Genomic DNA, 14,130 nt, shown 5'->3' on the forward strand with positions numbered 1-14,130 from the left:
TCTGGAGGTCATGTTACTTGACCAAGGTGAACCTACGAACTATGAAGAAGCGAGGGTGAGCCCAGATTCCGCAAAATGGCTTGAGGCCATGAAATCTGAGATGGGATCCATGTATGAGAACAAAGTGTGGACTTTGGTTGACTTGCCCGATGATCGGCAAGCCATTGAGAATAAATGGATCTTCAAGAAGAAGACTGACATTGACGGTAATGTTAGTGTCTATAAAGCTCGACTTGTTGCAAAAGGTTTTCGCCAAGTTCAAGGGATTGACTACGATGAGACTTTCTCACCCGTAGCGATGCTTAAGTTTGTCTGAATCATGTTAGACTTCGGGGTTGCTGGATCATAACACATAGTAGGTGACTATAGACTTGCAAGATAGGATCAAGAACTCACATATATTCATGAAAACATAATAGGTTCAGATCTGAAATCATGGCAATCGGGCCCTAGTGACAAGCATTAAGCATAGCAAAGTCATAGCAACATCAATCTCAGAACATAGTGGATACTAGGGATCAAACCCTAACAAAACTAACTCGATTACATGATAAATCTCATCCAACCCATCACCGTCCAGCAAGCCTACGATGGAATTACTCACACACGGCGGTGAGCATCATGAAATTGGTGATGGAGGATGGTTGATGATGACGACGGCGATGGATTCCCCTCTCCAGAGCCCCGAACGGACTCCAGATCAGCCCTCCCGAGAGGTTTTAGGGCTTGGCGGCGGCTCCGTATCGTAAAACGCGATGAATCCTTCTCCCTGATTTTTTTTCTCCCCGAAAGTGAATATATGGAGTTGGTGTTGGAAATATGCCCTAGAGGCAATAATTAAATGGTTATTATTGTATTCCCTTGTTCATGATAATTGTCTGTTGTTCATGCTTTAATTGTATTAACTGGAAACCGTAATACATGTGTGAATACATAGACCACAACATGTCCCTAGTAAGCCTCTAGGTGACTAGCTCATTGATCAATAGATGGTTATGGTTTCCTGACCATGGACATTGGATGTCATTGATAACGGGATCACATCATTAGGAGAATGATGTGATGGACAAGACCCAATCCTAAGCATAGCACAAGATCGTGTAGTTCGTTTGCTAGAGCTTTTCTAATGTCAAGTATCATTTCCTTAGACCATGAGATTGTGCAACTCCCGGATACCGTAGGAATGCTTTGGGTGTACCAAACGTCACAACGTAACTGGGTGGCTATAAAGGTGCACTACAGGTATCTCCGAAAGTGTCTGTTGGGTTGGCACGAATCGAGACTGGGATTTGTCACTCCGTATGACGGAGAGGTATCTCTGGGCCCACTCGGTAATGCATCATCATAATGAGCTCAATGTGACTAAGGAGTTAGCCACGGGATCATGCGTTACGGTACGAGTAAAGTGATTGCCGGTAACGAGATTGAACAAGGTATTGGGATACCGACGATCGAATCTCGGGCAAGTAACGTACCGATTGACAAAAGGGAATTGTATACGGGATTGATTGAATCCTCGACATCGTGGTTCATCCTATGAGATCATCGTGGAACATGTGGGAGCCAACATGGGTATCCAGATCCCGCTGTTGGTTATTGACCGGAGAGTCGTCTCGGTCATGTCTGCATGTCTCCCGAACCCGTAGGGTCTACACACTTAAGGTTCGGTGACGCTAGAATTGTAGAGATATTAGTATGCGGTTAACCGAAAGTTGTTCGGAGTCCCGGATGAGATCCCGGACGTCACGAGGAGTTCCGGAATGGTCCGGAGGTAAAGATTTATATATGGGAAGTCCTATTTTGGCCACCGGAAAATGTTCGGGATTTTTCGGTATTGTACCGGGAAGGTTCTAGAAGGTTCCGAAGTGGGGCCCACCTGCATGGGGGGACCCACATGAACGTGGGTAGTGGGGGCAAGGCCCCACACTCCTGGTCAAGGCGCACCAAGATCCCACCTTAGAAGGAATAAGATCATATCCCGAAGGGATAAGATCAAGATCCCTAAAAAAGGGGGATAACAATCGGTGGGGAAGGGAAATGATGGGATTTCTTTCCCCCACCTTTGCCAACGCCCCAATGGACTTGGAGGGCAATAAACCAGCCCCCTCCACCCCTATATATAGTGGGGAGGTGCATGGGAGCAGCACCCCAAGCCCTGGCGCCTCCCTCCCTCCCGTGACACCTCTTCCTCCCCACTTGCGCTTGGCGAAGCCCTGCCGGGATCCCGCTACTTCCACCACCACGCCGTCGTGCTGCTAGATCTCCATCAACTTCTCCTCCCCCCTTGCTGGATCAAGAAGGAGGAGACGTCCCCGCTCCGTACGTGTGTTGAACGCGGAGGTGCCGTCCGTTCGGCGCTAGGATCATCGGTGATTTGGATCACGACGAGTACGACTCCACCAACCCCGTTCTCTTGAACGCTTTCGCGCGCGATCTACAAGGGTATGTAGATGCACTCCCCTCTCTCTCGTTTCTAGATGACTCCATAGATTGATCTTGGTGATACATAGAAAATTTTAAATTTCTGCTACGTTCCCCAAAGTGGCATCATGAGCCAGGTTTATGCGTAGATTCTATGCACGAGTAGAACACAAAGTAGTTGTGGGCGACAATTTGTTCAATTTGCTTACCGTTACTAGTGTTATCTTGATTTGGCGGCATTGTGGGATGAAGCGGCCCGCACCGACCTTACACGTACTCTTACGTGAGACAGGTTCCACCGACTGACATGCACTTGATGCATAAGGTGGCTAGCGGGTGTCTGTCTCTCCCACTTTAGTCGGATCGGATTCGATGAAAAGGGTCCTTATGAAGGGTAAATAGAAATTGGTATATCACCGTTGTGGCTTTTGCGTAGGTATGAAACGTTCTTGCTAGAAACCCATAGCAGCCACGTAAAACATGCAACAACAATTAGAGGACGTCTAACTTGTTTTTGCAGGGTATACTATGTGATGTGATATGGCCAAAAGGATGTGATGAATGATATATGTGATGTATGAGATTGATCATGTTCTTGTAATAGGAATCACGACTTGCATGTCGATGAGTATGACAACCGACAGGAGCCATAGGAGTTGTCTTAATTTATTGTATGACCTGCGTGTCAATGAAAAACGCCATGTAATTACTTTACTTTATTGCTAACCGTTAGCCATAGTAGTAGAAGTAATAGTTGGCGAGACAACTTCATGAAGACACGATGATGGAGATCATGGTGTCATGCCGGTGACGAAGGTGATCATGCCGCGCCTCGAAGATGGAGATCAAAAGGCGCAAGATGATATTGGCCATATCATGTCACTTTATGATTTGCATGTGATGTTTGTCATGTTTACATCTTATTTGCTTAGAACGACGGTAGCATAAATAAGATGATCCCTCACTAAAATTTCAAGAGATGTGTTCCCCCTAACTGTGCACCGTTGCGAAGGTTCGTTGTTTTGAAGCACCATGTGATGATCGGGTGTGATAGATTCTAACGTTCGCATACAACGGGTGTTGACGAGCCTAGCATGTACAGACATGGCCTCGGAACACAAGCAAAACACTTAGGTTGACTTGACGAGCCTAGCATGTACAGACATGGCCTCGGAACACAAGAGACCGAAAGGTCGAACATGAGTCGTATAGTAGATACGATCAACATGGAGATGTTCACCGATGATGACTAGTCCGTCTCACGTGATGATCGGACACGGCCTAGTCGATTCGGATCATGTATCACTTAGATGACTAGAGGGATGTCTATCTAAGTGGGAGTTCATTAAATAATCAGATGAACTTAATTATCATGAACATAGTCAAAAGGTCTTTGCAAATAATGTCGTAGCTTACGCTTTAGTTCTACTAAGATATGTTCCTAGAGAAAATTTAGTTGAAAGTTGATAGTAGCAATTATGCGGACTGGGTCCGTAAATTGAGGATTGTCCTCATTGCTGCATAGAAGGCTTATGTCCTTAATGCACCGCTCAGTGTGCTGAACCTCGAGCGTCGTCTGTAGATGTTACGAAACATCTGACATACACGTTTTGATGACTACGTGATAGTTCAGTGTGTGATGCTAACGGTTTAAAATTGTGGCACCAAAGACAGTTTTGAAACGTCGCAGAACATATGAGATGTTCCAAAGACTGAAATTGGGATTTCAGACTAATGCCCACGTCAAGAGGTATGAGACCTCTGACAAGTTTCTTAAGCCTGCAAACTAAGGGAGAAAAGCTCTATCGTTGAGCATGTGCTCAGATTGTCTGAGTACTACAATCACTTGAATCGAGTGGGAGTTAATCTTCCAGATGAGATAGTGATGGTTCTCCATAGTCACTGCCACCAAGCTATTAGAGCTTCGTGATGAACTATAACATATCAGGGATAGACATGATGATCCTAGAGCAACTCGCGATGTTTGACACCGCGAAAGTAGAAATCAAGAAGGAGCATCAATTGTTGATGGTTAGTAAAACCACTAGTTTCTAGAAGGGCAAGGGCAAGAAGGGATACTTCATGAAACGGCAAATCAGTTGCTGCTCTAGTGAAGAAACCCAAGGTTGAACCCAAACCCGAGACTAAGTGCTTCTGAAATGAGGGGAACGGTCATTGAAGCAGAACTACCCTAGATACTTCGTAGATGAGAAGGCTGGCAAGGTCGACAGAAGTATATTGGATATACATTATATTAATGTGTACTTTACTAGTACTCCTAGTAGCACCAGGGTATTAGATACCGGTTCGGTTGCTAAGTGTTAGTAACTCAAAATAAAAGCTGCGGAATAAACGGAGACTAGCTAAAGGTGAGATGACGATATGTGTTGGAAGTGTTTCCAAGGTTGATGTGATCAAGCATCGCATGCTCCCTCTACCATTGAGATTGGGGTTAAACCTGAATAATAATTATTTGGTGTTTGCGTTGAGCATAGACATGATTGGATTATGTTTATCGCAATACGGTTATTCATTAAAGGAGAATAATGGTTACTCTGTCTATTTGAATAATACCTTCAATGGTCTTGCACCTAAAATGAATGGTTTATTGAATTTCGATCGTAGTGATACACATGTTCATGCCAAAAGATATAAGATAGTAATGATAGTACCACATACTTGTGGCACTGCCACTTGAGTCATATTGGTATAAAACGCATGAATAAGCTCCATGTTGATGGATCTTTGGACTCACTTGTTTTTGAAAAGATTGAGACATGCGAACCATGTATATTAGTATATATGCATGAAGAAAGTCCATACAGATGGATCATTTGGACTCACTTGATTTTGAATCACTTGAGACATGCAAATCATACCACATGGGCAAGATGACTGAAAGGCCTCGTTTTCAGTAAGATGGAACAAGAGAGCAACTTGTTGGAAGTAATACACTTGATGTGTGCAGTCCAATGAATGCTGACGCACGCAGTGGATATCGTTATGTTCTTACTTCACAGATGATTTGAGTAGATGCTGAGAATATTTACTTGATGAAACACAAGTCTGAATTATTGAAAGGTTCAAGTAATTTCAGAGTGAAGTTGATGATCGTCGTGACAAGAGGATAAAATGTCTGTGATATGATCATAGAGACGAATATCTGAGTTACAAGTTTGGCACACAATTAAGAAATTGTGGAAATTGTTTCACGACTAATACCGCCTGGAACACCATATTGTGATGGTGTGTCCGAACATCATAACTGCACCCTATTGGATATGGTGCATACCATGATGTCTCTTATCGAATTACAACTATCGTTTATGGGTTAGGCATTAGAGACAACCGCATTCACTTTAAATAGGGCACCACGCAATTCCGTTGAGACGACACCATATGAACTATGGTTTAGAGAAACCTAAGCTGTCGTTTCTTAAAAGTTTGGGGCTGCGACGCTTATGTGAAAAAGTTTCAGGCTGATAAGCTCGAACCCAAAGCGGATAAATGCATCTTGATAGAATACCCAAAACAGTTGGGTATACCTCCTATTTCAGATCTGGAAGCAAAAGTGATTGTTTCTAGAAACGGGTCCTTTCTCGAGGAAAAGTTTCTCTCAAAAGAATTGAGTGGGAGGATGGTGGAGACTTGATGAGGTCATTGAACCGTCACTTCAACTAATGTGTAGCAGGGCATAGGAAGTTGTTCCTGTGGCACCTACACCAATTGAAGTGGAAGCTTATGATAGTGATCATGAAACTTCAGATCAAGTCACTACCAAACCTCATAGGACGACAAGGATGCGTACTACTTCAGAGTGGTACGTAATCCTGTCTTGGAAGTCATGTTGCTAGACAACAATGAACCTACGAGCTATGGAGAAGCGATGGTGGGCCCGGATTCCGACGAATGGCTCGAGGCCATAAAATCCGAGAGGATCCATGTATGAAAACAAAGTATAGACTTTGAAAGAACTACTTGATGGTCGTAAGGCTGTTGGGTACAGATGGATTTTAAAGGGAAGACAGACAATGATGGTAAGTGTCACCATTAAGAAAGCTCGACTTGTCGTTAAGATGTTTTCCGGCAAGTTCAAGGAGTTGACTGTGATGAGACTTTCTCACTCGTAGCGATGCTAAGAGTCTGTTAGAATTATATTAGCAGTTACTGCATTATTTATGAAATCTTGCAGATAGGATGTCAAAACATTGTTTCCTCGACGATTTTCTTGAGGAAAGGTTGTATGTGATACAACCAGAAGGTTTTGTCAATCCTGAAAGATGCTAACAAGTATGCAAAGCTCCAGCAATCCTTCTAAGGATTGGAGTAAGCATCTCGGAGTTGGAATGAACGCTTTGATGAGATGATCAAAGATTTTGGGTTTATACAAAGTTCATGAGAAACTTGTATTTCCAAAGAAGTGAGTGGGAGCACTATAGAATTTTTGATGAGTATATGTTGTTAACATATTGTTGATCAGAAATGATGTAGAATTTCTGGAAAGCATCCAGGGTTATTTGAAAAGTGTTTTTAATGGAAAACCTGGATTAAGCTACTTGAACATTGAGCATCAAGATCTATAAGGATAGATCAAAAACGCTTAATAGTACTTTCAAATGAATACATACCGTGACAAGATTTTGAAGGAGTTCAAAATAGATCAGCAAAGAAGGAGTTCTTGGCTGTGTTACAAGGTGTGAGTATTGAGTAAGACTCAAGACCTGACCACGGCAGAAGAAAGAGAAAGGACGAAGGTCGTCCCCTATGCTTTAGACGTAGGCTCTACAATATGCTATGCTGTGTACCGCACCTGAAGTGTGCCTTGCCATGAGTTAGTCGAGGGGTACAATAGTGATCCAGGAAGGGATCACATGACAGCGGTCGAACTTATCCTTAGTATCTAGTGGACTAAGGAATTTTCTCGATTATGGAGGTGGAAAGGGGGTTCGTCGTAAAGGGTTACGTCGATGCAAACTTTGACACTAATCCGGATGACTCTGATTAGTGAACCGGATTCGTATAGTAGAGCAGTTATTTGGAATAGCTCCAAGTAGCGCGTGGTAGCTGCATCTACAAGATGACATAGAGATTTGTAAAGCACACACGGATCTGAATGTTGCAGACCCGTTGACTAAAACCTCTCTCGTAAGCATAACATGATCAAACCCTAGAACTCATTGAGTGTTAATCACATGGTGATGTGAACTAGATTATTGACTCTAGTAAACTCTTGGGTATTAGTCACATGGCGATGTGAACTTTGAGTGTTAATCACATGGGGATGTGAACTAGATTATTGACTCTAGTGCAAGTGGGAGACTGTTGGAAATATGCCCTAGAGGCAATAATAAAATGGTTATTATTGTATTTCCTTGTTCATGATAATTGTCTGTTGTTCATGCTATAATTGTATTAACTGGAAACCGTAATACATGTGTGAATACATAGACCACAACATGTCCCTAGTAAGCCTCTAGTTGACTAGCTCGTTGATCAATAGATGGTTATGGTTTCCTGACCATGGACATTGGATGTCATTGATAACGGGATCACATCATTAGGAGAATGATGTGATGGACAAGACCCAATCCTAAGCATAGCACAAGATCGTGTAGTTCATTTGCTAGAGCTTTTCTAATGTCAAGTATCATTTCCTTAGACCATGAGATTATGCAACTCCCGGATACCGTAGGAATGCTTTGGGTGTACCAAACGTCACAACGTAACTGGGTGGCTATAAAGGTGCACTACAGGTATCTCCGAAAGTGTCTGTTGGGTTGGCACGAATCGAGACTGGGATTTGTCACTCCGTATGACGGAGAGGTATCTCTGGGCCCACTCGGTAATGCATCATCATAATGAGCTCAATGTGACTAAGGAGTTAGCCACGGGATCATGCGTTACGGTACGAGTAAAGTGACTTGCCGGTAACGAGATTGAACAAGGTATTGGGATACCGACGATCGAATCTCGGGCAAGTAACGTACCGATTGACAAAAGGGAATTGTATACGGGATTGATTGAATCCTCGACATCGTGGTTCATCCGATGAGATCATCGTGGAACATGTGGGAGCCAACATGGGTATCCAGATCCCGCTGTTGGTTATTGACCGGAGAGTCGTCTCGGTCATGTCTGCATGTCTCCCGAACCCGTAGGGTCTACACACTTAAGGTTCGGTGACGCTAGAGTTGTAGAGATATTAGTATGCGGTTAACCGAAAGTTGTTCGGAGTCCCGGATGAGATCCCGGACGTCACGAGGAGTTCCGGAATGGTTCGGAGGTAAAGATTTATATATGGGAAGTCCTATTTTGGCCACCGAAAAATGTTCGGGATTTTTCGGTATTGTACCGGGAAGGTTCTAGAAGGTTCTGAAGTGGGGCCCACCTGCATGGGGGGACCCACATGAACGTGGGTAGTGGGGGCAAGGCCCCACACCCCTGGTCAAGGCGCACCAAGATCCCACCTTAGAAGGAATAAGATCATATCCCGAAGGGATAAGATCAAGATCCCTAAAAAAGGGGGATAACAATCGGTGGGGAAGGGAAATGATGGGATTTCTTTCCCCCACCTTTGCCAACGCCCCAAAGGACTTGGAGGGCAAGAAACCAGCCCCCTCGACCCCTATATATAGTGGGGAGGCGCATGGGAGCAGCACCCCAAGCCCTGGCGCCTCCCTCCCTCCCGTGACACCTCTTCCTCCCCGCTTGCGCTTGGCGAAGCCCTGCCGGGATCCCGCTACTTCCACCCCCACGCCGTCGTGCTGCTGGATCTCCATCAACTTCTCCTGCCCCCTTGCTGGATCAAGAAGGAGGGGACGTCCCCGCTCCGTACGTGTGTTGAACGCGGAGGTGCCGTCCGTTCGGCGCTAGGATCATCGGTGATTTGGATCACGACGAGTACGACTCCATCAACCCCGTTCTCTTGAACGCTTCCGCGCGCGATCTACAAGGGTATGTAGATGCACTCCCCTCTCTCTTGTTGCTAGATGACTCCATAGATTGATCTTCGTGATACGTAGAAATTTTAAAATTTCTGCTACGTTCCCCAACAGTTGGAGTTGAGGTCGGTGGAGCGTCAGGGGGCCCACGAGGCAGGGGGCGCGCCCAGGGGGGCAGGCGCGCCCGCCACCCTTGTGGACAAGGTGTGGGCCCCTCGACGTGGATTCTTCTTCCAGTATTTTTAATATTTTCCAAAAATATGTTCCGTGGAGTTTCAGGTCATTCCGAGAACTTTTTTTTCTGCACATAAATAACACCATGGAAACTCTGCTGAAAACAGCGTCAGTCCGGGTTAGTTCCATTCAAATCATGCAAGTTAGAGTCCAAAACAAGGGCAAAAGTGTTTGGAAAAGTAGATACGACAGAGACGTATCAACTCCCCCAAGCTTAAACCTTTGCTTGTCCTCAAGCAATTCAGTTGATAAACTGAAAGTGATAAAGAAAAACTTTTACAAACTCTGTTTGCTCTTGTTGTTATAAATATGTAAAGCCAGCATTCAAGTTTTCAGCAAAGATTATGACTAACCACATTCACAATAACTCTTAGGTCTCATGTTTACTCATATCAATGGCATAATCAACTAGCGAGCAATAATAATAAATCTCGGATGACAACACTTTCTCAAAACAATCACAATATGATATAATAAGATGGTATCTCGCTAGCCCTTTCTGAGACCACAAAACATAAATGCAGAGCACCTTTAAAGATCAAGGACTGAATAGACATTGTAATTCATGGTAAAAGAGATCCAGTCATAGTCATACCCAACATAGATTAATAGTAATGGATGCAAATGACAGCAGCGCTCTCCAGCTAGTGCTTTTAATAAGAGGGTGATGACTCATGTCGGAGTAAATGGCCACGGGTAGCCTAACCGACTACCCCTGGTTCTTCTGAAAAATTATCAGGCCTTTGGGCCTCCAAGCACTCCAAGCATTGGACCACCTCCCCTGGCCGGCAAGCCCCGAAGCCGACACACGGGAGGCGGCCCAGCCTCAGCAATCTCCCCCCCCCCCCTCCCAGGACATCCGCGGGGAGGCCGACTCCAGGAAGCCGGCCTCGAAGAGCGCCGACTCCAAGAAGTCGGCCGAGACCGCAACCACCAAAGCTACACCCACATAACGGTGACAATACGGGGTGTGGCCATAGTGCAGCCCACTACCCCCGAAGCCCGAGGCGGGCATGGCTACAGGAGGCCGTACGGGACGGCCGTCTCCCGTTCGGCTCGGCACTGTAGCCATGTTGGCCTCAACGTCATCCACGACAGACTCCCGTACGGCCCACGGGCGGCGGGCCCCTTCAGCCAGAGAGAGGCGCGGAGGCGGCTTGGCCTCCCCCAGTCGGCCAAGGGCGTAGCCGGCCCCCAGAAGTCGGCTACCCCCTCCCTCGAAGCACGCGCCCCATTAAGGAGACAAGACTAGGTAAGGCTATAGTGAGAGCCCCCGAGGCGGCCCACTGTAGCCACGCTTACCTCGACAAAGCCCTCGTCATCAGAGGCGAGACTACAGTAAGCAGCCGCCGACAAGACCCTAGGCGGTGGGGCCGGCCTGTCGGCCAAGAAGCCGGCAGCCGGCGGGACCCACCAGTCGGCGGGCCCCAACAGCCGGCGGAGAAGCCGGCGAGTGTAGACACTGACGGCTGGGACCAGAGCCCAGCCGGATTACAATTGTACCCCCGGGGGGTAGGCCTATATAAACCCCCCGGAGCACCCATGCAAAGGGTTGGCTTCTAAGCATAGCACACACACCATAGATAGAGAGAAGTGAGAGCTAGCCTTGTTCTTCTTCTCCCTTGAACCCAACAGCTCTAGGAGCGATTGTAGCTACTTTTACCGATCTAGTGATCATGCGGAGACCCCGCAGAGCAGGACTAGGGGTGTTATCTCCTCGGAGAGCCCCGAACCTGGGTAAGATCCGCCGGCGTGCATGTCTACGCCTTATCCCGTTTCCAGGCACCGGCGACGTCTTATTGGCACCCACAATGATAAGCCACCCGTTGGCATATGTCGCACCAACCACCCGACATTTGGCGCCCACCGTGGGGCCAGGTGCACCGTCGTCCGGAGACCTATTCTGGACGGGAACCCTCTTCCTCCCCCGCGAGCGCAGCCAGCCTGCTGCGCCCAATGGCGTTTGCCTCGACGCGCTGCAAGGCATCGACGACGCCTGCGCAGCGAGCTGCCTCGCCGATCTGCTCGGCGAGATTCGCATCTCCGACGAGCTTGCGTCCGACGCAGGCACAGACTACCCCGAGAGCCGCCTCGTCAGCCTCCTCGACCAGCTTCACGTCTCCAGCGATCCTGCTGCAGATATGGAGTCGGTCGGCTCCACCGACCCGATGCTTGTCGACTCTGACACAGCATCGCTTGACGCCTACCCCTCCGACGTGGTGGTCTTCGACGATCCCCTCCCTCGAGCTGACAGCGGCAGCAGCGCTGTCACCGAAGTGCTGGTCATCAGTCACGTCGCCAACTCGGGCGAGAACGCCCACGATGCCCTGCAAGCGGCGATGCACGACCTCTCCGTCCCCATCCCGGCCGATGCTGATGCCGAGACCCTGGAGGCACGCCACCTCGCCCTCATCACGGAGGGCCAGAAGATAGCGTCCATGAGACGCCTCACCGAGGCCCACCAGCGCGAAGTCGACCGCGCCGCCTTCGGTACGCCGCCGCCTAGCGGCCCGAGCCGAGCTGGCTTCGTCCAGAAGCGCGGCGTGGCCGTCGCCAGCATGCTGGGGGCAGATCGCCCCGTCTACGCCACCCCGCTCGAGAATCTGCGAGCCGCTCAGGCGGCTGCAGAAGAGCTCAATGGGCTGGGAGCCGATGAGCTCCCCTACATGACAAGACGGATCCAGCAGCTGATCGACGCGGCCGCAGAACGGCACGAAGCCGGCGCCCGTGCTGATAGTCATCCCCCGCGCCGGGAGCACGCCGCAACGTCCCGCTCGCCGACTGCGAGCGGCGCACGCCAGAAGAAAGACAAGGAGCCGGCTGCCAGCCGCAGCCGGACTCACATCACCATCGAGCGCGACGCGGAGGGCCGCCCCCGAGCAGTAGAGCACCAAGGAAATCTGCCTCCTCCCCCGCCTCGAAGAGAAAGACGCCTCACTCCGCCGCCTATCACGCACCCGACTCTTGGCGACCGACTCGGCCGCCGAGAAGGAGTCGGCGAGAACGACGCCCGCCACAGGATCGACCGCCTTGCTCGATCCTTGGCGTTAGAAGAAGAAGACGATGTCGTCCCGCCATGCTTTGGCCCCCGCATCCGCGACGAGCTCTTCCCCAAAGGGTTCTCGCTCCCCAGAGACACGCCCAAGTACAACGGCTCAGTGAAGCCGGAAGATTGGCTCATCGACTACTCCACGGCCGTCAGCATAGCCAACGGCAATCGGCGCGTCGCCGTGAAGTACGTCCCCCTCATGCTGCAAGGCACGGCGCGCACATGGCTCAATAGCCTCAAGCCCTACAGCATCAATAGTTGGCTGGACTTCACAGAAGTCTTCGTCCGCAACTTCACCAGCACCTACAAGCGGCCTCCCAAGCCTCGCCAACTCTCCCTCTGCGTCCAAGGGCCCAACGAGTCGACCCGCGACTACCTCACGCGGTGGGCTGAGCTCCGCAACTCCTGCGAGGGGGTGCACGAGGTCCAGGCCATCGAGTACTTCACTGCCGGGTGCCGAGAGGGCACCCTCCTCAAGCACCGATTCCTCTGCGATGAGCCGGCTACCCTCGACGAGCTGCTGGTCATCGCGGACAAGTACGCCACGGCCGACTCCTCAATGAAGACCGAGCTCCGAGTAGACGCCTCGGGGAAGGTGATTGCTCCGGCTCCCAAGACGGCGGCTGGCGATCCCAATCGGCGCCCCTACCAGAACGATCACAAGCGCAAGGCCCCCATGCCGACTTCCACCAGTCGGCAGGTGGCCACAGTTGAAGACGAGCAGCCCGAAGAACGGCCCGCTCCCAAGAAGAAGGGTGGCAGGCCGGCTTGCCAGCCGTCTTTCTCCTACGAGCAAGCTCTCGACGCCCCCTGCAAGTTCCACAGCGGCGCGAAGCCGTCCAACCACACAACCCGGAAATGCCATTGGCTCACCCGCATCATCAAGGGCGAGGGGATGTTGCCGCCTCCGCCTCCCGGTCCGCCGCCTCCAGCCCCCCAGCAGCCGGCGGCCCGGCCGGCAGTCGGCGCCATCCAAGACGAATTCCCCGAAGAGCACGCCGCCTACGTCGTCTTCACCAATCAAGCCGACGATAAGCGCAGTCGACGCCGACAGCATCAAGAAGTTAATGCAGTCCCCTCCAGCACCCCCGAGTTCATGCACTGGTCAGAAAAGCCAATCAGCTGGAGCCAGGCCGACCACCCAGAGGTGATGCCCTCTCCTGGCTCCTATGCGATGGTCTTGGACGTCACCCTCGCGACGGAGAGGCGAGCTGCCAGATTTTCCCGCGTCCTGATAGACGGCGGAAGCAGTATCAACATACTGTACCGCGATACCATGGAGAAGCTGAACATCAAAGCGAAGCAGCTCATGCCGAGCCGCACTGTCTTCCATGGCATCGTCCCTAGCTTGTCTTGCTCCCCAATCGGCAAGATTAAAATGGATGTTCTCTTCGGAGACAAAGATCATTTTCGCCGAGAGGCAATCTGGTTCGAGGTAGTGGATTTGGAGAGCCCCTATCATGCTCTGCTTGGCCGACCTGCTCT

The sequence above is a fragment of the Aegilops tauschii genome, chromosome 2 (genome assembly GCF_002575655.3).
Source record: "Aegilops tauschii subsp. strangulata cultivar AL8/78 chromosome 2, Aet v6.0, whole genome shotgun sequence".
In the NCBI taxonomy this organism is placed as follows: domain Eukaryota; kingdom Viridiplantae; phylum Streptophyta; class Magnoliopsida; order Poales; family Poaceae; genus Aegilops; species Aegilops tauschii.